We start from the raw sequence: 23,255 nt of genomic DNA, 5'->3' as shown, positions 1-23,255 counted from the left end.
AAGATTTATTTTTTCTTTGTTGTATTGTCTAGCAACAGCTGTTTTCCACATTGGTCCTGTTCGTGAATGTATTCTATATGTTACTAGCTTTCATGAGGCTCAAATAAGATAATGGATGTAAAACACTTAAGCCAATTTAAAATACCGTATAAATGTCAGTTATTGTTGTTATACTGGTATACATTTACATAAGGATAGGGACTGGACCTGTGATTTCACTGATATAGGGAATACCCTGGAAAGGGAACTAATCTGACCAAGGCTAGTTTGGTCCTTCTCTGCAGCGTAGGAAGCTACCTTAGGAACCTTGCCTGGCATCCCTCAGCTAGTATACCTCATAAGGAGGACTGAAATCCATGTCTTCTTGGCTTTGACACCATGAGGATTTTGTCCACTATACCCACACTGCCTCTCACATCTTTCTCTTTTTCTTCTTTCTCTTTCTTTTCCTTTCTTTCTTCCTTCCTTCCTTCCTTCCTTCTTTCTTTCCTTCCTTCCTTCCTCCTTCCCTCCCTCCCTCCCTCCCTCCCTCCCTCCCTCCCTCCCTTCCTTCCTTCCTTCCTTCCTTCCTTCCTTCCTTCCTTCCTTCCTTCCTTCCTTCCTTTCTCTCTCTCTCTTTCTCTCTTTCTTTCTTTCTTTTCCTGACCTGTGGTAGAACATTCTGCGCTAACATTGGTCTGATCAGCCACAGTTGGACACACTGTAGTGTGCCTAGCATAGTAATGTTATTTTGGCCCTCTTCAAGAATGAAGGACAACAATCTATCTATCTGTCTGTCTGTCTATCTATCTATCTATCTATCTATCTATCTATCTATCTATCTATCTATCTATCTCTCTATCTATCCATCCATCTATCCATCCATTATTTATCCATCCATTTATCTATCCACACATATATGTATATTTATTATTATATATGTGTATGCATGTATGTATATAGGTTGATATGTATATATACTTTTATCTAGAATACAGATATATACAGATAAAACTTAATACTTTATTGCATTAATTATCTTAATGTTAACATCATGTTACATTAGGTGATATCAGTAATTATATGTAACAATTATTTATTATATTTTTATATAATAAATAATAATAATAAATAGATTTAGATATGTATATATATTGAGGTACATATATTGCTATTTGCCAACATTAAGACATATTTATGCACACACACACACACACACACATACACACACACACACACACACACACACACCCATTTGACTACCCATGACAAAGTGAAAGAGAGTCTTAATTCTCTTCAATGGTCTGGAATCATTCATTGCATGAGGCAGACCTTGGGCTAATATGAAGTCAGGACAACAGCACACTTCTGAGGATGAGTCACCCTGAGGGGCTAACCCAATACCATTTCACCAAATGTTTGGAACAAGTTAATGCTATCTTTATCAATACTTTTTCCTGGAAGACTGCTACAAGATGGGTAGTGAAGAGACATTAGGTGTCTTAGTTCTCACTGTTGACTCCAGAGGCATGGAGTCCTTTTGGACAAACCTGCTACATATGTCCTGAGTTAGGGATTCTGGGGGTCATGTATGGCTGTGCAGCTAAAAGGGCTCAAATAGCCTCTGAGATCATAGGATCAAAGATTTAGCTTGAAAAAATCCCAGAGTCTAATCCAATGCACTCATTTTACAGAGAAGGAAACTGAGACCTAGAGAGATTAAGTATTTCCTCAACCTCACACAGGGATTCATTTGAACCCTACTGTGTATTTTCCTACTAGTACTGCCAGGTTGTTCCTTTCTTTAAATCTTAGAATAATCCAAACTGATGTGGTAGTTAGTGTAAATATTATCATACCCATTCTACAGATGAGAAAGCAAAATTTGGAGAGCCAGAGACTGCAGAATCATAAGCTTGGAGATATCTGAACCAGAATTTGAACCCTGTCCAATGTTTCTGATTCCAAATGTACTAAATGTAATAGAAATTTCCCATCATGCCCGATCACCATTTTCACATGGTACTTTGATATGCATTTTGTGTCATAAAGTCATCACATGGCCTAAAAGAGCTGTGACGGGCCACAGGAACTTTAAGTCCAACGTCCTCATTTTGCATCTATGAAAACTGCGTCTCAGAAGAGAGAAGGGATTTAATCCAAGGCTAAACAACCAGTTAGTGTGTTAGACTTGGACCCTGCATCCCAATCTCAGACTTTTTCAAGGGCACACCAAACCATCCACTCTACCACCCTCCTTTACTCTTAGCCCATCACTTCTCTCTCTCTCTCTCTCTCTCTCTCTCTCTCTCTCTGCAAGAATACATTCTGGGGGTTGTCTTAGAAGTAGATTTGTTATATTTTTATAATCTCTTTTGACATATATAGGAAGGTGCTATGTCAGAACCCTAGCAGCCCAATTTACAAAAATAATTAAAATACAGACGAATGAGGCATAATCAATCTTTGGATGACCCAGGTCGCAGCGGCACCAAATCATCCCCATGACAGCCACCATTTAACATTTCATGGGCAGATCGATCTTCTAGCAGGCCACTGTCCCCTTCATGCTTTATTTAAATTATGGGACCCATGATAAGTTATTTCAGAGCACACATGCCCCAAGGAGCCCCTCTGCTTCCATATGCCCCAATCAATTTTAACGATGGCAATTGTCAAAGGTGGCAGCCACAGTCTTAAGAAACAAGGGGGAAACTAGCATCCAGTATGGAGACAGGATCCATCCCTTATAGCAAAGACAGAGTCTTTGTCACCTTTAAAGAAAATACCTCTTCTGGCAGGCTGGGGATGTACTCACCGTGTTTCATAGCAAGACAGGGTAACCTTGAGGCAGATGAACGGGCTATCTTGGCAAGGAATAATATACTCCCAGGATATTATTCTTTGGACATTTAGATCCTAAATCATAGCTCCACCTGACATAGCATTTTAAAGTGTACAATGTGTTTTTCTGGTGAGAACCCTATGAGTCAGAGAATACAAATCTTATCCCCGTTTTACAGATGAGGGAACTGAGGCTCAGTAGCACACAGCCACTTGCCCAGGTAATAAATGTCAGATCTGATTGAATCTCAAGTCTTCTGACTCCAATTCCAGTATGCTTTCCACGACATGACTACTTTGATAGAGTCCATCCAGATTTTTTTTTATTGCTATAGAAAATAGATGAACCTGTGGATGCTGTTACTATTATTGCAAAGAGGAAATATCAGACTGGAAATAAGAAGAGCAGTGAGGACCAGAGGGGAAAGGTCTAGATTTAGAATCTGAGGGCCTGGGTTCAAATCAATCCCTGTGTGAGGTTGGAGAAATGACTTAATCTCTCTGGGTCTCAGTTTCCTTCCTTGTAAAATGAGTGCATTGGATTAAATTTGATGATTTCCAAGCTAAGTCTGATCCTAGAACCTCATAGGCTGAGTTACCTCGAATAATTTACTTCTCTTTTAAAACCTCTTTGTTATTATTTATGAGAGGAAAAGATGGAACCAAATTCAGTCTTCCAGGTCTAATGTTCTAGCACTATGCCTTGCATACCATAGAGGCATAATTATTTTATTTGTGGCCTGACCCAGTGATTTCAGTGACATGAGTAAACTCTACCAATGAAGAGCAGCAATCTTTTATCAACATTATCTTAGACAGGTGTTTGGGGGACCTGAGACAGTCAATGACTTTCCCAAGGTCACATAGTCAGTATATATCAAAGGAAGGATTTGAGCTAGGGTCTTCCTGAGGTTCACCCTCTCGACATTGTGTGTAAATTTCTGAAGACCAAATTAATGGAGAGAAAACATCATGTCCATCTGCAACTTTTATCTTGCTTGGAATTAATTTACTTTAAAAAGGGGGATGTTTCTTTAAAAAATAGGTCCCTAAAATTGGGGTTGTAGTCCCCTCAAAGGGCATGATATGACCCCAAGGGGAAAGAGTATGAACCACAATGGGAGTGTGATCAACCAATGGAAGGGAATCAAGATGTATTGGATCCTGTCCTATTTGCAAAAGTCAATAATAGTCAATGCTTGTGTCCTTCCCTTAATTTCACCTTCTCTTTACTCATTAAAGCCCAATATTCCCCCATGCCCCTTTCAAGCCATTGTGTAAACTCTTGCATCCTAAGCTTCTGTGTGGGGCACTGGATTCCTATGGCAGTTATCCTCCATGCAGGCTTATAGACAATCCATATTTTAGCTCTCATTACGTTATCTTTTCCCAAACCCACTCCTTTACTGAACTTTCCTGTTTCTGTTAAGGGTGTGGTCATTTCTCCCCATAACCCAGGTTTAAAACATTGGTATCATCCTTGACTCTTCATTTTCACCAACTCAATATAGACACCCAATTGCCCAATGTGGTGGTCCCTTTCACCATGTCTCATATCCATCCATCTCTTCTTTTCACAGTACCACCCCTGGTTTGGACTCTCATTCTTTCTCATCAAGACTATTCTGTTAATCTTCTCAAACCTCCCTCTGCTTCAATCCATTCGCCAACATGATTTTCTTAAAGTGCGGGTCTGACCATGTCCTACTCTTATTCCATAAACATCAATGGCTCCCTATTAACCGAAGGATGAAACAGATACATTTCTGTTGGACATTTAAAACCCTGTACACCCTCTTGTCAGCCTCCCTTTCCAACAATATTATGCATTACACACCTTGGGACTGTACTATACACCACTGGTCAAACTAGCCATTTTTTGCTCCTCAATTCACACAAGAACATAACTAAAATATTCTAATACAAATAGATTGTTATGATATGATGCCACCTAGAAAGCAGAACTACATACAGAGGGAAGCATTTACATGGAAAACTTTCAGCTGACATGATCAATGGCGCTTTATTTTTGCTTTTTTTTCATTGTGTAGCTTTTTTTTTCCATTGTGTACCATGAAGTTCTACATGAAAAGAAATGGGACACCTCCCAAAAAGCTGTGATGTCAACTGATGTTATCACTTATTCTTTGTTGTATTGGGTATCTTTGATTTTTAAAATATTTTAAAACGACTAGCTTCATCCATCAACTTAGCAGCACAATTAATTCTAAGAAAAATTGTTATTTAAAAATCTCTTCTTACATTGCAAGGCATAGGTATCTTTTAAAATAATGAAACATGCTATCATATTGCTCTCAAGAACAGGAAGGTTTTTTTGTACCACTAGTAAACAAAAGTTTTGAGAATATTATTCATATTTTTCTCATTCTTTTAAACTTTCTATTCAGTTTATATTTTATAATGTATATATTTATTATTAAAATAGTGTATATGGAGAATTATGTACATAAATCTATAAATAAATCATAAATTGGAGGTCTGAGTTCAAAAATGATTTATTGATGGGATTACTAGATCATTTGTAAAGATTTGACAAATTTGGTCAGAAAGAAATAATAGTGTTGTTGGCATGCACCATCTTGGAGTTGTTTTCTAGAAACCTGGGTTTTATCTGTCAACCACAAACACATTGGAAGAGCCTCTCAGTGGCATCCTGGCTCCCTGTTCTATTGTTTCTGCAAGAAAGGGCCTCAGAGAAAGTACTCTCTCTACTCAAGAGGAAGAAATTCTGATTGCTTGGGCCTAGAAGCTGAAGCATGTGACAGGCTGAAATACTCTTTCAATATAATTCTCCTTGAACAGATGCTTCATTAGAATCCCAGAATTTTAGAGTTGAGAGAGACCTCAGCAACCAAACAAAAACCCATTCTAAAAATTTCAATCCTACTATACAGCCAGTCCAATCCAGGGTCTGCTCAAAGACTTCCAGGTGCTTCTGAGACAGCTGACCACACTGTTAGACAGTTCTAATTGGTAAGAAGAGTTTTTTTGCTAACATCAAGCCTTAAAGTTGTTTTTTTTTCAATATCTACCCATTACTCCTGGTTCTGACATCAATAAAATAAGTCAATCATCTCTTCCAAGAATTAGACCTAGAAAGAAAACCTTTCAAATACTTGAACCCAGTTACAATGTATCTCCTCTAATTCCATCTCTCAGATCATCAGAACAAAGACACCAGAACATCCGACATCTTAATCTCAGCAACAACCCCTGATGTGTTCCTGAGCTTGACCCATTTTTGCATCTGTCCACACATATGGGTCATTCAACTCCGGGGACCCTTACTGAGCCTGAGATCCTCACCCATGCAGATAGCTGTAGCTCAAACCCGAAGTCATCATGATACAACAGTAATTGAAAGACCTAAGAGGAATTCCTCAGCAAAGGATGGTCAGGAACATGCTAGTCACATCCCATGCTATAACGATAGGATAGGATGGTATACAGACATGCTCCTTCAAAAGACAAAGGTAACCCATCACTTACCTTTGAAACCAGTGGCCACTGGCAGGTGTTTATGCACAGAGCAAAATGCCAGGTTCCACTCTGAGCTCATTCCCACATGTACGCCATCCTTCCCACCTTGGCTCAGAGTATAGGAGCTGTGTTTTACCAACCTAAGATATAAACAAAAAAAAATTTACTCAGTTTTGCTGGTAATATTCATGAGATGACTGAAGTAACCTGAGCTAGTTAGTATAGGAGAAAGAGATTTGGAGTCAAAAGACCTAGGTTCAAATCTTGACTCTGCTGTTGACTGACTGGTTAGGTGACTTGATAGATACTTTCTCTCTCTATTCGATTTTCAGTCCAGTCTCATGTTAGCTGCACTGCTATTTCCCACCCCATTCCTTTAACTCCTCACATTGATTTAGGTTACATCAGAAAACATTTTCTTCTTTAAGTGCCTACCTTCTTCTCTCTAATGAATAGTTTTCAGGGCACTGTGTCCTTTGAGAACATGTATTCATGCACTCTCAATCAATCAATAAACATTTCTTAAGCACCTGCTATGTGCCAAGCTTGCTGGAGAGGGAAAAAGCAAACCATTTAAATATTTTTGCCAAGAAAATCCCATGGACATATCAGGGTGCTGTAGTCAACAGGGTCACAAAGAGTCAGACGTGATGGAATGAACAACCACAGAAAAGCCTGGCACCACGCTAAGCCCTGTGCAGACAAAAAGAGGCAAAAGACAGTCCCTGACCTCCAGGAGCTCACAGTCTAACGGGGAATACAAGCAAGCAAATCTGTGCAAACAAGCAGAATAAACAGAAAGTCATTAAGCACTGGAATTCAGAATTGTCTAATCAGAAGATTATCAATGTGTATAAAACAGAGTTTACCTTCCTTGTTCTGCTGAGTCTTTCTTTAAAATAGTCATTTGGAACTTAAGAGAGAGGGAGGGAGGGAAGGAGGGAGGGAGGGAGAGACAGAGACAGAAACAGAGACAGAGAGACAGAGAGTGACAAGAGAGATGGAGACAGAGAAAGAGGGAGACAGAGAGACAGAGAGAGGGAGAGAGAGAGACAGACAGAGACAGACAGAGAAACAGAGACAGAGAGACAGAGAGTGACAAGAGAGACAGAGAAAGAGGGAGACAGAGAGAGGGAGAGAGAGACAGAGACAGACAGAGACAGACAGATAGAGAAACAGAGACAGAGAGACAGAGAGCGACAAGAGAGACAGAGACAGAGAAAGAGGGAGACAGAGAGACAGAGAAAGAGGGAGACAGAGAGACAGAGAGTGACAAGAGAGACAGAGACAGAGAAAGAGGGAGACAGAGAGACAGAGAGAGGGAGAGAGAGACAGAGACAGACAGATAGAGAAACAGAGACAGAGAGACAGAGTCAGAGAAAGAGGGAGACAGAGACAGAGAGAGGGAGAGAGAGACAGAGAGATACAGACAGAGATGGAGATGGAAAGAGAGAGAGAGACAGAAAAAGAGAGGGACACACAGATAGACAGAGGGGGAGAGACAGAAAGATGCAGAGAGGGAGACAGAGAGACAGAAACGGAGACAGACAGACAAAGAGATACGGAGACAGAGACAGACAGATAGAGAAACAGAGACAGAGAGACAGAGAGTGACAAGAGAGACAGAGACAGAGAAAGAGGGAGACAGAGAGACAGAGAGAGGGAGAGAGAGACAGAGAGATACAGACAGAGATGGAGATGGAAAGAGAGAGAGACAGAAAAAGAGAGGGAGACAGAGATAGACAGAGGGGGAGAGACAGAAAGATGCAGAGAGGGAGACAGAGAGACAGAAACGGAGACAGACAGACAAAGAGATACGGAGACAGAGACAGACAAAGTGATATGGAGACAGAGACAGACTGAAAAAGACAGATATTAATATGGAATTTTAAGATTTTTCAAGCACTTTACAGATATTATCTAATTTCATTCTCACCACAAACATGGAAGGTAGATGTTATTAGGAGTCCCATTTTATAGATGGGGAGACTGAGGCAGACCAAAGTTGGGAAGTCCAGGGTCTCATAGCTAATAGGAGTCTGAAGAAGGATTTGAACTAGAGACTTCTTGGCCAAGTCTGGGGCCTTATCTTGTCTGTCACACTACCTTTCAGTTTTTCCTTCCCACCCTTCAATAATTCATAGGTGAGGGAACTGAGGCCCCTAAAGGGACAGCAATTAGCCCAATATCACACAGCAAATAGGAACTCAAGAAATGCCTGTGGCATTGCTTCACAGAAGATCCCAAACATATGATTAATAGACCCACTAAGGCAGAGACATTCACTTCTCTTTTTCCAGGTAATAATTCAGAGAAAGAAAATAAAATCTCTGAGAACAGCCCATATTGTTTTTCTTCTAAAGTCAGCCCATCTATGCTGGGTAGTTGAAATTTGGGCACAGTCTGAAAAACATCAGGTCATGATAAGTGGGGTTTTTTTTTCATTTACTGCAGGCAGATGGAGTAACCTGCTGTGTCTGGAGCCATTCAAGCGTTCCATGAGTGTGCCATGTGGATGAGGGGGAAGAAGCATGATAGATAGGACCTGAACATGGCGTCACTTGGACATGCTCAATACACTAGACCGTTTGCTTGGCTGGTGTCCTCCACTCATTCTCCAGGCATCAGATGTTCATCTTAAACAAACTGGTCATTTGTACGGACATCATTAAGCTTTCAGCGCACACTTCTCTCCACTGCCAGGGCCCATGCTCGGCAGTGACAGACTGCACATGGGGCTGGGTTTGAGGTCAGAGGGAGCTTAATGAGTTCTCCAATGGGTCCCCTCTTTCAATTACATGAAGCATTTGCTCTCAGCTGTGAGACACAGGGAGAGAATACTGACTTGGGAGGCAGGAGACCTGGGTGTAAGCCCTGGTTTCCTTGCTCTGAGTATGGGCAAGCAATTTCATTTATCCTTGCCTTAGTTTTCCTCATTGTCTTTGGATCAGAGATTTAAAGTTGGAAGGAGCCTTGAAGGCCACTGAGTCCAACATCCTTATTTTATATCTAGGGAAACTAAGGTACAGAGCATTTAAGTCATTTTCTCAGGGTCCCACAGCTAGTAAGTGTATGAGGCCAGATTTGAACCTAAGATATTCCTGACTCTAGATTCAGCGCCCTATCCTCCATTCCAGGCTCCCTTAATAATGTCTAAAATGGGGATCCAATCTGTCCTTCCTACCTGCCTCACAAGGCTGATGTAAAATAATAAAAATGTACCAATTTGCAATATTTTGTAATCTGATTTTTTTCAATGAGCCTTTATTATTTTGTCACTGATTTCTTTTGTTTTGACATTGCCTTCATATCAAAATACATTCCTTCATGCTCACCCACTAGTGAGCCACCCCCTTGGAACAAAGATTAAAAAAGAAATATAAGTGGGGTGAGGGAGCAGTTAGGGAAAACTACTCAATATATCAATTATTCTGTCAGCATATATACCATGTTCCAAACCCCTATTACCCCTGTCTCTGTAAAAAGGGATAGAGGTGCGTTTTCTCCTCTCCTTCAGGGACAAACCCCAACAAAAGCATTTATTAAGCACCTAGTATATACAAAAAAGTATGCCAATGAGTAAGAATACAAAGATAAAAATGAAAGCAATCCTTGTCTTTAGGAAGCTTCCCTTCTGTGAGGGAGATATAACATGTAAATATGTAAATGCAAATGTCATTATCTGAGGAGGGAATATTGCTATCACCACTTTATAGATGAAAAAGCTAAGTCTCAGAGCAGTGAATGAATAAGTATCAGAGTTGGGGTTTGAACCCAAGATGTTCCTGATGTTAAGTAAACACAAATTCTACATCACCACACTGCCTCTCAAAACAAATGAGGGCAGGTGAGTGCAGGAAGAACAGCGATGAATCTGACGTTCAAAGACCTAGATTTGACACGTGACTTTGGACAAGTCACTTTTCTTCCCTGCCCCAGTGTCTGCCCCACCCTTTGCTGGTAAGAGATAAGGATGAACCAGAAAGAGATCTGCAAAATTAAAGGTTTGAATTCATTAATCCACAAGTATTCATTAAGAGCTTACTGCGTGTGGTGACCCAAAGACAAACATCCCACAGTCTTTTCCCTCAAGATGTTAAGATTCTATGTCAATAATATATATATGAAAAGGAACCTCTAAACCTGCTTCTATCATGACCCTGGGGTCACAAAGACAAAAATGTCATAGTCTTTATCCTCAAGATGCTAAGATTCTATCTTGGACAATAACTTTGTACGTATCTAAAAATACAATCAATCAATAGACATTTATTAAAGCATACTGGCTTTAATGTGTCGGGCACTGTGCTAAATGCTAGGGATACAAAAGGAGGCAAAAGACAGTCCATACCGTCAAGGAGCTCACAATCTAATGGAAATATCAGGAATAAATATAAGATAGCTTGGGGTTCACAGTTGGATGAATCAGGAAAGGCTTCATGTGGAATATAGTTGGACTAAGCAATCCACAGTCCCTTCATGATCAAAATGCTGTGACCCCTAAGATAGACATGGGGAAGCACAAAGGGCTCTTTTGGTCATTGGTAGCAGTATTATGAACTTTGGTGAGAAATGAGAGTTTTAGGGGACAGCCTCGATTTCTGTGATGTCTCTCTGAGGCCAAGGTAATGCCATAATGTGTGGTGACCCTAGCTGAGAAACTCAACTCCCAAGCTGTGAGCTTGGACATTCCAAGTGCCTGGGCACCAGTTTTAGTTCTACAATAGTTCTATCACCCATGAGTATTAGCTGGTTCTGGTACCCACAGGGAGTCATCAGGTAGTTATGTATATCTCTGTATCTGTTGGATAGAGATGTGACTTTTCCCATCCCTTACTACATCATTAGGAGAAATCTTCCCTGAATCAGTTAGAAAAAGCACCCTTGGCATGTGGGTCCTGCAGATTGGATGTTCAAAATAGAAGCAGAAGAAAATGATTTTTAAATTAGGAAAAACAAATGAGCAAAATCCTTTTAACAGACTTTCCCTCAGATATTTTCCCTAGTGCTTGTGAAAGCCAAGTGAGTACAGCACAATGCAACAAGGGTCATTTGACTCTGGAGAATGTTTTCTGAAAATTCTCAGCCAAACTGAGAAATGGGTACCTGAAGTCCAATGTATCAAACCATCAGCCTCCACTCTTATTCTGGGCATCTCCTACTTGTTTTCCACAGGATCAAGCAGCTAGTAAATGAGGCAAAATTTGAGCTGGATTCTTCTGGCCTCCAAGTCTAAGACTCAATCCATTATGTTAGCTAACCCCCTTGGAGGCCATTGTAATAGTTCAGGGGAGAGGGTCTAAGCAAGGTTGGTGGCTATGTGAATGAAGAGAAAGGGACAGACAGGAGAGATGTTTTGGAGGTAGATGTTTTAGGATGTGGATGTTGGCTGAATTTATCAGGTAAGAAAAAGACACATGTCAAAGGATGACTTAACAAGTAGCTAGAGCTACTGATAGGACCTTCCAGTGGAAACGCCCTGAAGATAGTCAGGGATTCAGAGTAGGAGGAGCCCAAGAGAAAGGTGAGGGCTGCAGATGTAAACTTGGGAGTGATCTGATTAAAGATGATAATTGAACTGGTGAGAGCCATCAAGGTCACCAAGGGAGGTGTGGAGAGAGACACAAGAGAAGCTAAGACAAAGCCCCAGGGGATGCCCTAGCTTAGGTGACAGAAGATGGATGCTGATCCAGCCAATGAGACCATGGTAAGAATTGGTAATTGGAGAACCTGGAGGGAATTGTACCATGGAGGAGGCTGTATCTCCAATGGAAGGTGATGGAATGGTTCACAGTGTCAAAAGCTGCTGAGAACCCAAGGGAGATGAAGACAGCAAAAAGGGCCAAGCATTTAACAGTTAAGAAATCACTGTTAGCTTTGGAGAGAACAATTTAGGCAGGCGAATAGGACCAAGAGCCAGCTTGCATGGGGATGAGAAGTGAGTGGGTGGTGAGGAAGTAAAGGCTTCCTGGAGTTGGGCACTGAAAGCAAAGAGGAGATATAGAGCCATAGCTTGAGGGGATGACACGGTCAGCTGTGGTTTTCTTAAACAGGGGCTGTATTTTTTTTTTAAATCCTTATAGTATCTTCTGATAGTGGTGTACAGCAGTGAGTCATGGCAACTCAAGTTGCCCAAGAATTTTAAATAAATATCACCCAGAGGGCAATGGAGAGGCCATGATGGCTGTAACGTATTACTAACAAGGACTATTAACTAGGGCTAACAAGGACTACTAACTTAGGAAAGAGAACCTGAGTAAAGAAATGTCATCAAAGAAATGAACAGATAAAAAAGAAGATGAGCTACTCTTCTGGGTAGAGCAAGCTAGACCCATGGATAGATATCCTGGGGGTTTCAATGGTATCCTTGTAACATTAATTAAGAAAAAGCAAGGAAAGCTCCCAACATGTTGCATGGACCATATGTTCAATTTCTGCAAGGGCATGCACAAGAGCTCATAGGATAGACAGGCATGGATGGGTCACGATTTGCATTTAAGAGGAAGCATACACATCCGTGGGAGCCCAAATCAGTTCTGAATACTGGAGTATATTCTCAGAATAAAGTAGAACACAGTCCTGGCACAAGGGAGCTATTTAATAAATGTTGAATTAAATTAAGTTCAGTTGATGGAAAGGTAACCTTTTGCTTCCCCAAAATTGAGAAATCACTGAAAATCCATAGAAACCAATAACCACTCTGGGGTATGTAACAGTACATGAACCCCATTTGTAAGCTACCTCTCCATGCCCCTCACCACTAAGTTACATTTTCATGTGTTTCTCTGACTATGTCTGGGCCCCCAGGGGTATGAATTACATTCATGCAGACCTGAATATATGAGGCTAAAATCTGGAGTAACTAAAGAAGACAATTTGGTACTCCAAGTTTTAAAAACAAATGTTAAAAATTGCTTTTATTTGTAACTGGGAGAAAATGAAATACTAAATAAATAAAAATAAAGAAAATTTTAAAAAACCTGGATCTGGGGGAGAGAGGGTTGGTTTTATGATAGGCAAGTAGAATGATGTGGAGATAGCATTCTCCATGGCCCTCACTTCCTTGGAAAGACCTGTGGGCTGCCGGGAATTAGGTCTCCCCTGCCTGTTACTATCTCAGACTAAATCTGCTTACATAATTAGGATTTTCAACTTGGGCACCACCAAAATCAAAATGGTCCTCATAAAAATTGCAGTCCAGCCTCCTAAGCATTCCTAGCTACCAGAGGGCGCCATTTTCTCTGGGAACATTTTGTTTTCCACAATAAACTCTATGAAACAGATATGATGGCTTAGCAAATGGGGTAGGAGCAGGCACAGAGGGAGGGGTTGGTGAGGAGGCAGGGTATAATGCTGCAGAGAGCTTTCTCTAATAAGACAGCCATGGAAAGTTGAGATAGAGAGGAGAAAAGTTGACATGAAAAGACCAACAGCTTAGATATGATGAATGAGCATCTGACAAATATTTGAAAAGTAAATGACCAAGAAGATGGCATTTTGCTGAGATTATTTACCAAGGTGATGACAATAACGATGACGAAAATGATGATATTTATAGGGCTTTTCAAATAATGTCTTGTTTTTTCCTCAACACAATCCTGAGAGGTATTTTCACTTATATATATAAAGTGAAAATACCTCTCAGGATATATATATATATATATATATATATATATATATATATATATATATATATATATATATATATATATCCTAATATATATACATATTATTTATCATCCAATTTTTATTTTTTCATTTTACAGATGAGGAAACTGAAACAGCAGAATATAAGCTTCTTGAAGACAGGTACCGTGCCTTTTTTAAAAACTTCAGAGCCCCAGAACCTTGCATAGGATAGGACTTTAATAATAAATATAGAATTTAAACTTGTTCAGTGTTTTTGGATGGCCCACTCCACAAACAGCACTGTATTTGGCAGAAAAGTTAATGCAAAGAAAGGAGATAGTTTCTGCCCTTGTATCGTTTATGGTCCAATTGCTTGGAATAAATACCAGTGTCCCGGCAATGAGCAACAGTCCAAGTGCATTTCTGTTTAAGTAGTTATCTCTTCATGGTATTTCTAGCGTCTGCTTTCTTGGACACAATGAAGCAGAAATGAGGAGGAGAATGAGGAGGAAGGGGTGTGGGGCTGGAACCCCGATCCCTGCCCATCAGATTCACATTCCACAATCCACATTCACATTCTTGCTAATCAGCAGGAGGAGATCCTGTTCCAGGAAGCTTCTCCCACAGAACAGTTTATTCTGAGGCCAGGAAGCTGAAAGGAAGTCTCCTTCTTCTTAAAGCACCTGCCACATTCCCCCCTTACAAATAATGGCTGGGATTCCTGCCTTTTTTAGGGAGAAGAAGAGAAGGACTCCAGACCAGGAATCTGAGGAGTTAGTCACCAGTGACCACCCCATCCCCTTTTCAGTCCCATCCTCATTCACCCTTGGCTCCAGTACTCAAGTGCTCTTCCTAGCTGCTCTGAGATTCCCCCAAAGGACTCAAAATAAGCCTAAGAGACCAGGGGATTAAAAGAATTAGGAGCAATGCATGAAGGTTACAGAGAGGCAGATGTGAACTTGAATGTGTCCCTTTCTCCCATCTACCTTTTGGACTAATGTATTTCCTTTAAGAGGAAGCTTGAAGTCAACTTTCTAGGTGAGGCATTTCCAGATTCCTCAAGCGGAGAGCCACCTGCCCTATCAGTGAAGTCATTGACTCTGTCTTGTATGTGCTGATTTAAATCTACTGGCTGCCCCATCAGAGTGTAAGCTTCTTGAGAATAAGGACTCTTTTTGTATTCCACAGTACCTGGTACATAGTAAGTGATTAATATGTTTTTTATCGATTCATCGATTGAAAAAAGCTCAATTAAAAAGTGGAATGAGTTGCCTTGAAAAGTAGTGGACTCCTTATCACTGGAGGACTTCATAAGGAGGCTGGATGGCCCCCTCACTATTAATTCTGGTAGAGAGAAAAGGGTATACTTGGTTATGGAGCTGTGAAGTGGGAGTCATAGGGACCCACCCAGATGCTGAATCTGGGCTCTGTGACCTCTGACCTAGGTAACTTTGAGAGAGTCTTTGACTTCAGGTCATAGTTTCCTCATCAGTAAAATAAGGGCATTGGACTAGATTAGATGGACTAATAAATCAGCAAGTATTTCTGAAATGCCTACTATGTGCCTGATTGATATTTCTTCTAGTTGTACATCTGTGATCCTAGGCATAATCCTATGCTCCTTTTCTCTATTTTCCCTTTGTCTCTAAATTCTTCTCCTTTCTTCTTTCCTTTTTATCTCCTTCCTTTTCCCTCCTCCCTTCTTCTCCTTTCTTATCACATTCTCTCCTTTTTCTTCACCTGTGTCTTTCCTTCCTGTAACATCTCTCCCACTATCTTTCTTTTTCCTCCTCCCTCTCCTTTCTTCTTTCCTTGCTCTTTCTTTCTATCTTTCCGCCCCACCCGTCTGATGTTTTTCCTCCCTCTCCTCCTTTCTCTATCTCTCTCCTCCCTTCTTTCTCTTCCGTTTCTGTCTCTCTGACTTTTTATTCCCTCTTATTTTCATCTCTCTCCCTCTTTCCATCCCTCCTTTTCTCCATCTCATTCTCTCCATTTCTTTCTCCCAATTTTAACTCTCTTTCTCCTTTCTTTCATTCCTTTCTTATCTCTCTTTCTTTATTCCCTCTCTCCCTTCCTTCCCCCTTTCTCTTTTCCTTTTCTCTTTTCCTCTCTTTCTTTACTCTCTCTCCCTTTACTTCCTTTTCATTCTCTTTCTCTTTTATATATTTTACATATTTCTCTCTCTCCTGTATTCTCTCCTCCCTTCACTCTCTTTGTCTTTCTCTTCCTCTCAATTCTAGATTTTTCTCTAAAATGATTCTGAATGCCATTCAGAACCAAAACAAAGACATTTGTGTGCCCTGAGCAAAATTTCACAATTTCACTCTCCCCTATGTCTAAGCATTCACCTCCCCCTCACCCCCCTAGTCTTGGAGCCTTTACTGTAAGACAAACCACTTGACTCATAACAAAATAAATCTCTAGAAGACGAAATTTTCTGGCATTAAAAATATCCAAATTTGCTTTTTAAAAACCACATTTTTAAAGTGCTCCTCATTATAAGCTCATCACCCCCTGTTGTTTTCAGGGCCACTCTGTGCTAGTTTCAGCTTTGACAGCCATAGGAGATGTTTACCATGCTTCATGAATGAACCAGGAGATGCTTTCTCTATTACGTGCCTAGATGTTCTTAAAAGGCATCCTATCTCATCGGTTTCCTGTCAAGCATCAGAAGGCCATGGGCCCTTTGCCATGGATCATCTGAATGGGTTGTGCTGAGCCCAAGAAATACATACCTCCTATTTCCCTTGGTCGCTATATCTCTGATGAGGTGCCTCATTTGAAAACTGACAGTTTCTTATGAACAACTGATGCATTCAAAATGAATGAATTTTCCCATAGATTCTTAAGCATGAATCCTTCTCAAAGCATCTGCTATCTCTTACTGAAGCATCTTGGCAGGGGAGTGAGCTGATTGCTGACATTAACTACAGTGATCTTGTCTTAAAAAAAAAAAAAAACAAACCTGGAATTAGCATGGCCAATATTCACATTCCAGTGCTCTGTTCCAGCTTTTGAAAAATGGCACATACTGTTGGAAATGCCTTTCATAGTAGGGACCAGCTCAATTAGCCCTGTGTACTCTTTGCAAGACAGGATGAGAGCCATCAGCATCCTCCCCACCTCTCCACCCCCACTTATCTACCTGGAAGAAGGATAAAACATAGTGTGTGTTAGTGATGATCCTGGAGAGTGTCTCTTTTTTCCTTCTTTTCTGCTAAAAGAGTAAAAGTTTCTAAACTAGAGTGATTTTTTGCTGATAATGACAACGACTACCATGACAACGATGATGATGATGATGACAGCAGGAGGTAGTTTTTGATCTGAACCTATGACTTCCTCCACTGAAGAAAGGGAGGACAGACCTTGAAATATTGATCAACAGCTGTTCTGCAGGAAAGATTAGGATATTTAGATTTGGGAACCAGCTGCATAGAGAATATAGCTGAACCCATGGGAGCTGACAGTAATAGCCTGGAGCCCACTTCCAGGTCCTTGGGTATGGCTTCAGTCCAAGTTTTACAGAACAAATACTTTTATTAAGAGGACTTGTGCTGTGAAGTTTGGATTCACTCAAAGGGCTACATTTGAGGGCCTAGAGGGTCACATGTGACCTTGAGGCCACAGATTCCCCACCCCTAGGTTAAAGGGAAAAGAGAAAGTCTTGGATAGAGCCTTGGGGTATATTTACTTTTAGTGACATGGATGAAAATCCAACAAAAGAGAATGAGAAGAAGCAATCAGAAAGGGGAGAAGAAACAAATGAAAATGATATCATGAAAACCTAGAGAGGAGAGAACAACCAATAAATGCCAAAAGCTGCACATAGGTCAAAAAAGGATGAGGACTGAGAAAAGGCCATTGGAGTTGGCAATTAAAAGATCACTGACAACTGTGGAGAGGGTAGCTTCAGTGGAATGATAAGCTCACAAGCCAGACTACTAAGAGTTTGGAAGAATGTGAGAGAAGTAGAGGCCCGACTCCAGGCCTAGAATTCTATCCCCCATGTTCTATCAAGGAAGTAGGCCATCCAAACTCGGGCTTGGGCTTGGGCTTATCTAGGCAAGACACAGCGTGTAGCGATATGTATGCCAACTGCATGGAGGTTGGCTGGGCAGATGGGACCAACTCTCCTTCCCCTGCCTGGATTTCAGAAGGCAACTCAAAATAATCCTACCTCATTCACAGCCATAAAGGAAAGAGAGGTCTAAGAGCCCAGGAGTTTGCTTTTATGTATCTTGAGCCATCTGGTCTTCCAACTAACTAGTAGCCAGGTAGGAGACTCTTTGACATGACATATCACAAGCCCTGCCCATGGCCAGAAGTTGACTTCCCCCAAGCAGTTACATATTTACTGGAAACAGGAGGAGACTCTCTGGGCCTTCTCTATATAACATACCAGTAAAGGAAAATGTGAGCAGACTTCCTGCTGCTATCACCCTTAATTCGCACTTACCCCACATATTCAAGTAGTTGCCAAGTCTTAATTTTAACCTTCCAGTAACTCTTGTGCTCATTCACTTTTCTCCACTCTCAGGCTGTCATCATCTCCTTCCTAGACTATGACAATAATCTTCTAACTGACCAGCCATCTATGCTCCACAGAGCTGACTCTGCTAAATTACTGCTCCTAGTGCTTGTCTACCTCCATCCTTCCTCTGCTCAAGTAGATCACCCTAAGACACTAATAATAATTTTTTATTTCAAGTTTTCACGTTTCACAGCAAATTCACAAAGATGACAAAGATGGAAATATTCATCGCTAGAGGAACTATGCATAGACAGCCATGCTGATACATAGTAGCAATTAGTAATTTTGGTTTTTTAAAATGACTAAAAAATCTATACCTTTTCACTCAAAGATTCCATTGTTTGGAACATAATGCAAGAAAATCCAAGACAGAAGAAATTATCCAATATATACCAAAATAGTCATAGTAGCAATTTTTTAAAAATAAAGGCTGGAGATAAAGATGATGCCCACTGAATGGCTAATCATATTGTGTATTGCTGGGTCATAAGAAATAATAAAAATTCAGAGAAGCATGAAAAGACTCATATGATCTGAAACAGAATGAAGTTAAGGAAACCAGGAAAACAATATGTATAATAACAACAACGCAAATGGAAAGAACACTAAAACAAACCCTGTAATGATAATGACCTGACTTGGCTCAAAAAGAGATGAGAAAACATCCTGCTTACCTTCTTGCAGAGGTAGGGTATTAGAGGTGCATTCCATATGCTGTCAGGCACATTTGATCATAGGTTGACTCAACTAATCAGTTTATTTTATAGTTGCTTTCTTTATTTGTTTTTGTTACTGGGATAGCTCAGTCAGTCACACTTTTACTAAGTGCTTACTATAAACCAGGCACTATGCTAAGCAATGGGGATATAGAAAAGGTGGCAGGGAGGGGGGAGAAAATATGCTGAAGGAGGAGAGAAACATTCAGAAAGTAGAGAGGGGAATGCATTTTGTAAGGAGTATTTTTAGGTGTTCTTTGGGAAGTATCTGTGGTGTCAAAACAAAATGTACCAGTCGAATTTAAAAAAAAAAAGAAAATAGTAAAAGAAAATAATCACTACAAGAACCTATCCCACACCCCAGATGAATGCCAGCTCCATAAAGCTGGTTGCCAGAGCCAAAATACAAACACTCGGCAGGATGTTGAAGAATGAGTTAATCTGTTCTCTCACTGTCCATGAAACTTGGCTCTCATATCAGCTATTTTTGACCTGAGCAATAGACCCTGGCAGGCAGTGCTGACAGATGGTCTCATCTGTCAGTGGTGTCTACATTGAGGGTCATGCAGGTGCTGTGGAAAATGGCTCTAGTTTGGGAGGATGCCAAAGCAGTGAGATACTCATGCCCAGGCTGGGATCAGTAGTCACTCCGGCAAAGGCTGGTTCAGAAGATCCCGCCACCTGCGTCTTTCGAGTACTCTCCTATGTCATTGGGTAATATAATGACAGAATAACAGAAAAGTGTTTATAAAGCAAATAGTAGAGATGGAAGGATTGACCTTAGAAGATGATTTCTAAATCCTCCTCTCCTTAACCTCAGTGCAAAGATCTCTCCATACCAGACAGTCATCTGGCCTCGATATGCTTTTGGCAATGGAGATCTCACTGTCTCTCAGAGTTGTTCATTTCATTTTGGGGGCAGCTCAGTTTATTATCCAGAGCAGGGAAGGATCTTAAAAGTAATTTAATCCTTGGAGAAACTGAGGTCCAGAGAGGTTAAGTGATTTGTACAAAGTCCCACAGCAGCAGAGCTGAAAGTCAAAAAACAAGTTATTGGATGTCAAATTCATTCCTCTCTCCACTTAACCATGAGGCTATTGGTCCCATTTCTCTCCTCTAGAATGTCCTAAAACACAACCTCTTCCTCTCTTCATATTGACGGCCCTTTTTCTAGTCGAAGCCAAGTCTTGTATCCATGTCCTTGTGATTTTTCCTCCCATGTCTTCCAGGGTTTAGCTCTTTTTTAGCATTCCTTCACTATCTTTCTCTCCAATCTCTTCTTTTCTACTGACTTTTTCCCTGCAACCTACAAACAGCGCCAGGTCTTCTGAATCTCAAAAGGCATACAAAAAGAAACAACCTGTCAATGTAATCTCACTATCAACCTACATTATTATCCTATATCCTTTTTCCCATTAAGAGCCAAATTTCTAGAAATATTAGTGATACCAAGCATAATGTAGCATGCTAAGTTTCACAACATATGGCATCTCATTTGAACCTCACAACAATCCTATGAGATAAACGTTATTTTTGTCTTGATTTTACAGAGGAGGAAGTAAGTGACTTGCCCAGGGTCACATAGCTAAGTGAATCTGAGGAAGAATTTGAACTCAGAGCATACTGATTCCAGAAAGGGCTATTTGTAGTCATTGTCTCCATTTATTCAGTTCTTATTTATTACATTTATGTACCTCTCAAGTCCCTGAACTCTGGCTTTTGACATCATGGTTTCCATAAACATTTTAACTTTTAAAATCATCGGGTATTTTTCCTTAATACTTTTCTCATCTTCTCTGTAGATTTTTTCAATACATATTCTTTATTTCTTCATCATGAAACCACACATTTGTCACATCAGATTTTCAATGTATCTTTGATAAAGTCCATTTTCCCAAGTCTATCTTTCAATGTAATCCAAAGGGTTTTTATTTTTATTTTTTCCACTCAATAGTGTTTTTCCAGTTACATGTAAAGATGGTCTTCAACATTATTTTATAAGATTTTTAATTCCAATTTTTTTCTCCCTCCCTCCCTTCCCTGCCCCTCCCAAAGATGGCAGGCAATCTGATACAGGCTATACATGTGCAATCATATTAAACATATTTTCACATTAGTCATGTTATTAAAAAAGAATCAGAACAAAAGGGGAAAACCATGAGAAAGAAAAAAGAAAGAGAAAATGGTATACTTCAGTTTGAATTCAGACTCTATATTTCTTTCTCTAGATGTGGATAGCATTTTCCATCAGTCTTTTGGAATTGTCTTACATCATTGTATTACTCAGAAGAGCTAAGTCTGTCAAAGCTGATCATCACACAATGCTGCTGCTACTGTGTACTGGTTCTGTTCCCCTCACTCAGCATCAGTTCATATAAGTCATCCCAGGTTTTTCTGAAATCTGCCTGCTCATCATTCCTCATAGAACAATAGTATTCAATTACACTCATATACCACAGCATCCTCTCAGCTCCCAAATTCTATGCCACCACAAAAAGAGCTGCTATAAATATTTTTGTACATGTCAGTCCTTTCTGCTTATTCCCGATCTCTTTGGGATACAGTTCTAGTAATGGTGTTGTTGGGTCAAAGAGTATGCACATTTTTATAGCCCTTTGGGCATAGGTACAAATTACTCTCCAGAATGATTGGATCAGTTCACATCTGTAGATTTTTAAATATTGTAAGTAGAAGTTGTTTGCAACATGTCTTCTCCTAGACACTGTTTCCTTTATGGGTCTCCATGACATTGCACTCTACTATTTCTTATTCTCTTTATTCTTCCTCAGTCTCTTTGCTTGATCACCATCAATCTCCTTCCTAATAATCACAGATATCCCCTCATGACTCTGCCTAGGTTGTTTTCTCTTCTCTCTGAATATAGTCAGAGAAAATCATGCAACTCTTCTAATTGGATCCACTACAAATATATGTTATGTCACCTCAACTGGATCCTTCCTGCGCAAGGCTATTTCTCTAATTAACTCCCTATCCTACATGCCACAGCAGAATTTCCAAGCCTTTACATTTGTCCTCAAGTCTTATATGGACCCACTTCCTCACCTTCTTAGCTGAAAAGTTTGCCTCATATTTCACTGAAAAAATTGAGGTTCTTTGCTGAGAGCTCCCTCTTCTCCCCATCTCCTCATCTCCCATCACTCATGATGTGGCTCCTGCTAACACATGAAAAGGTGGCTCTTCTCCTTTGACAAGGCAAATCCATCTACATGTGCAAAAACTCCCTTTCCAACAGACTGCCTCCTTCATCATCCTCACATTCTCACTTACCTTCAATCTCTCATTCTCGTCTGCCTATAAACATGCCCATTCTTCTTCCATCTTCAGTAAAGTCTCACTTGATTTGTCCATCCCTGCTATCATCCCATATCTCTCCTCCACGGTGTGGTTCAACTTCTTGAGAAAGCTGTCTATAATTGATACCTCCTTCTCCTTTCCTCTCATTCTCTTCTTCACACTTTACAACCTGACTTCCTCATCATTCAACCAAAATTGCTCTCTCTGAGGTTACTGCTGATCTCCTGATTGCCAAGTCTTCAGTCCTCATCCTTCTTTACCTCTCCTCAGCTTTTGCCATTGTCAATCACTCTTTCTCTTTAATGCTCTCTTCTCTCTAAGTTTCAGGAACAATACTTCATCCTGGTTCTTCTCCTTCTCAGTATTCTTTGGTGGATTTTCATCCACGTCAAGCCCAGTAAAGACAAGTGTTCCCGAGGGCCGTGTCCTGTGCCATTTCTTTTCTCCCTTCATACTATTTCACTTGGTGATCTCATTAACTCCTATGAATACAATGATTATTTCCAAGATGATGATTCTCAGACCTATCCAATCTTAATCTCTTTGTTGTCCTCCAGTCTCACATGTCTGTCTACTGGCCATCTTGAACTAGATATCCTATAGACATCTTAAACTCATCATGACCAAAATTGAACTCACTATCTTTCTCCCCAAATGCTCTCTTCTTCCTAACTTTCCTATTGCTGTTGAGGGTATTCTCCCAGTCATCCTGGTTTACAATCTGGGTATCATCCTTAACT

At 40.3% G+C, this 23,255-nt stretch overlaps 1 long non-coding RNA gene across 1 annotated transcript in view; it reads right to left on the bottom strand.

Annotated features, from left to right (window-relative positions):
- Positions 1–23,255, bottom strand: part of LOC140521355 (uncharacterized) — a 594,446-nt gene that overhangs the window by 273,052 nt on the left and 298,139 nt on the right. Inside the window, exon 3 of the long non-coding RNA XR_011972903.1 lies at positions 6,334–6,464. This is a non-coding gene — a long non-coding RNA (uncharacterized lncRNA). The remainder of the gene's footprint in view (positions 1–6,333; positions 6,465–23,255) is intronic.

Source organism: Notamacropus eugenii, chromosome 1 (genome assembly GCF_028372415.1).
Source record: "Notamacropus eugenii isolate mMacEug1 chromosome 1, mMacEug1.pri_v2, whole genome shotgun sequence".
Taxonomy (NCBI): domain Eukaryota; kingdom Metazoa; phylum Chordata; class Mammalia; order Diprotodontia; family Macropodidae; genus Notamacropus; species Notamacropus eugenii.
Note: the sequence above shows the minus strand (reverse complement) of the source record. Positions and strands in the feature narration are given on the sequence as shown.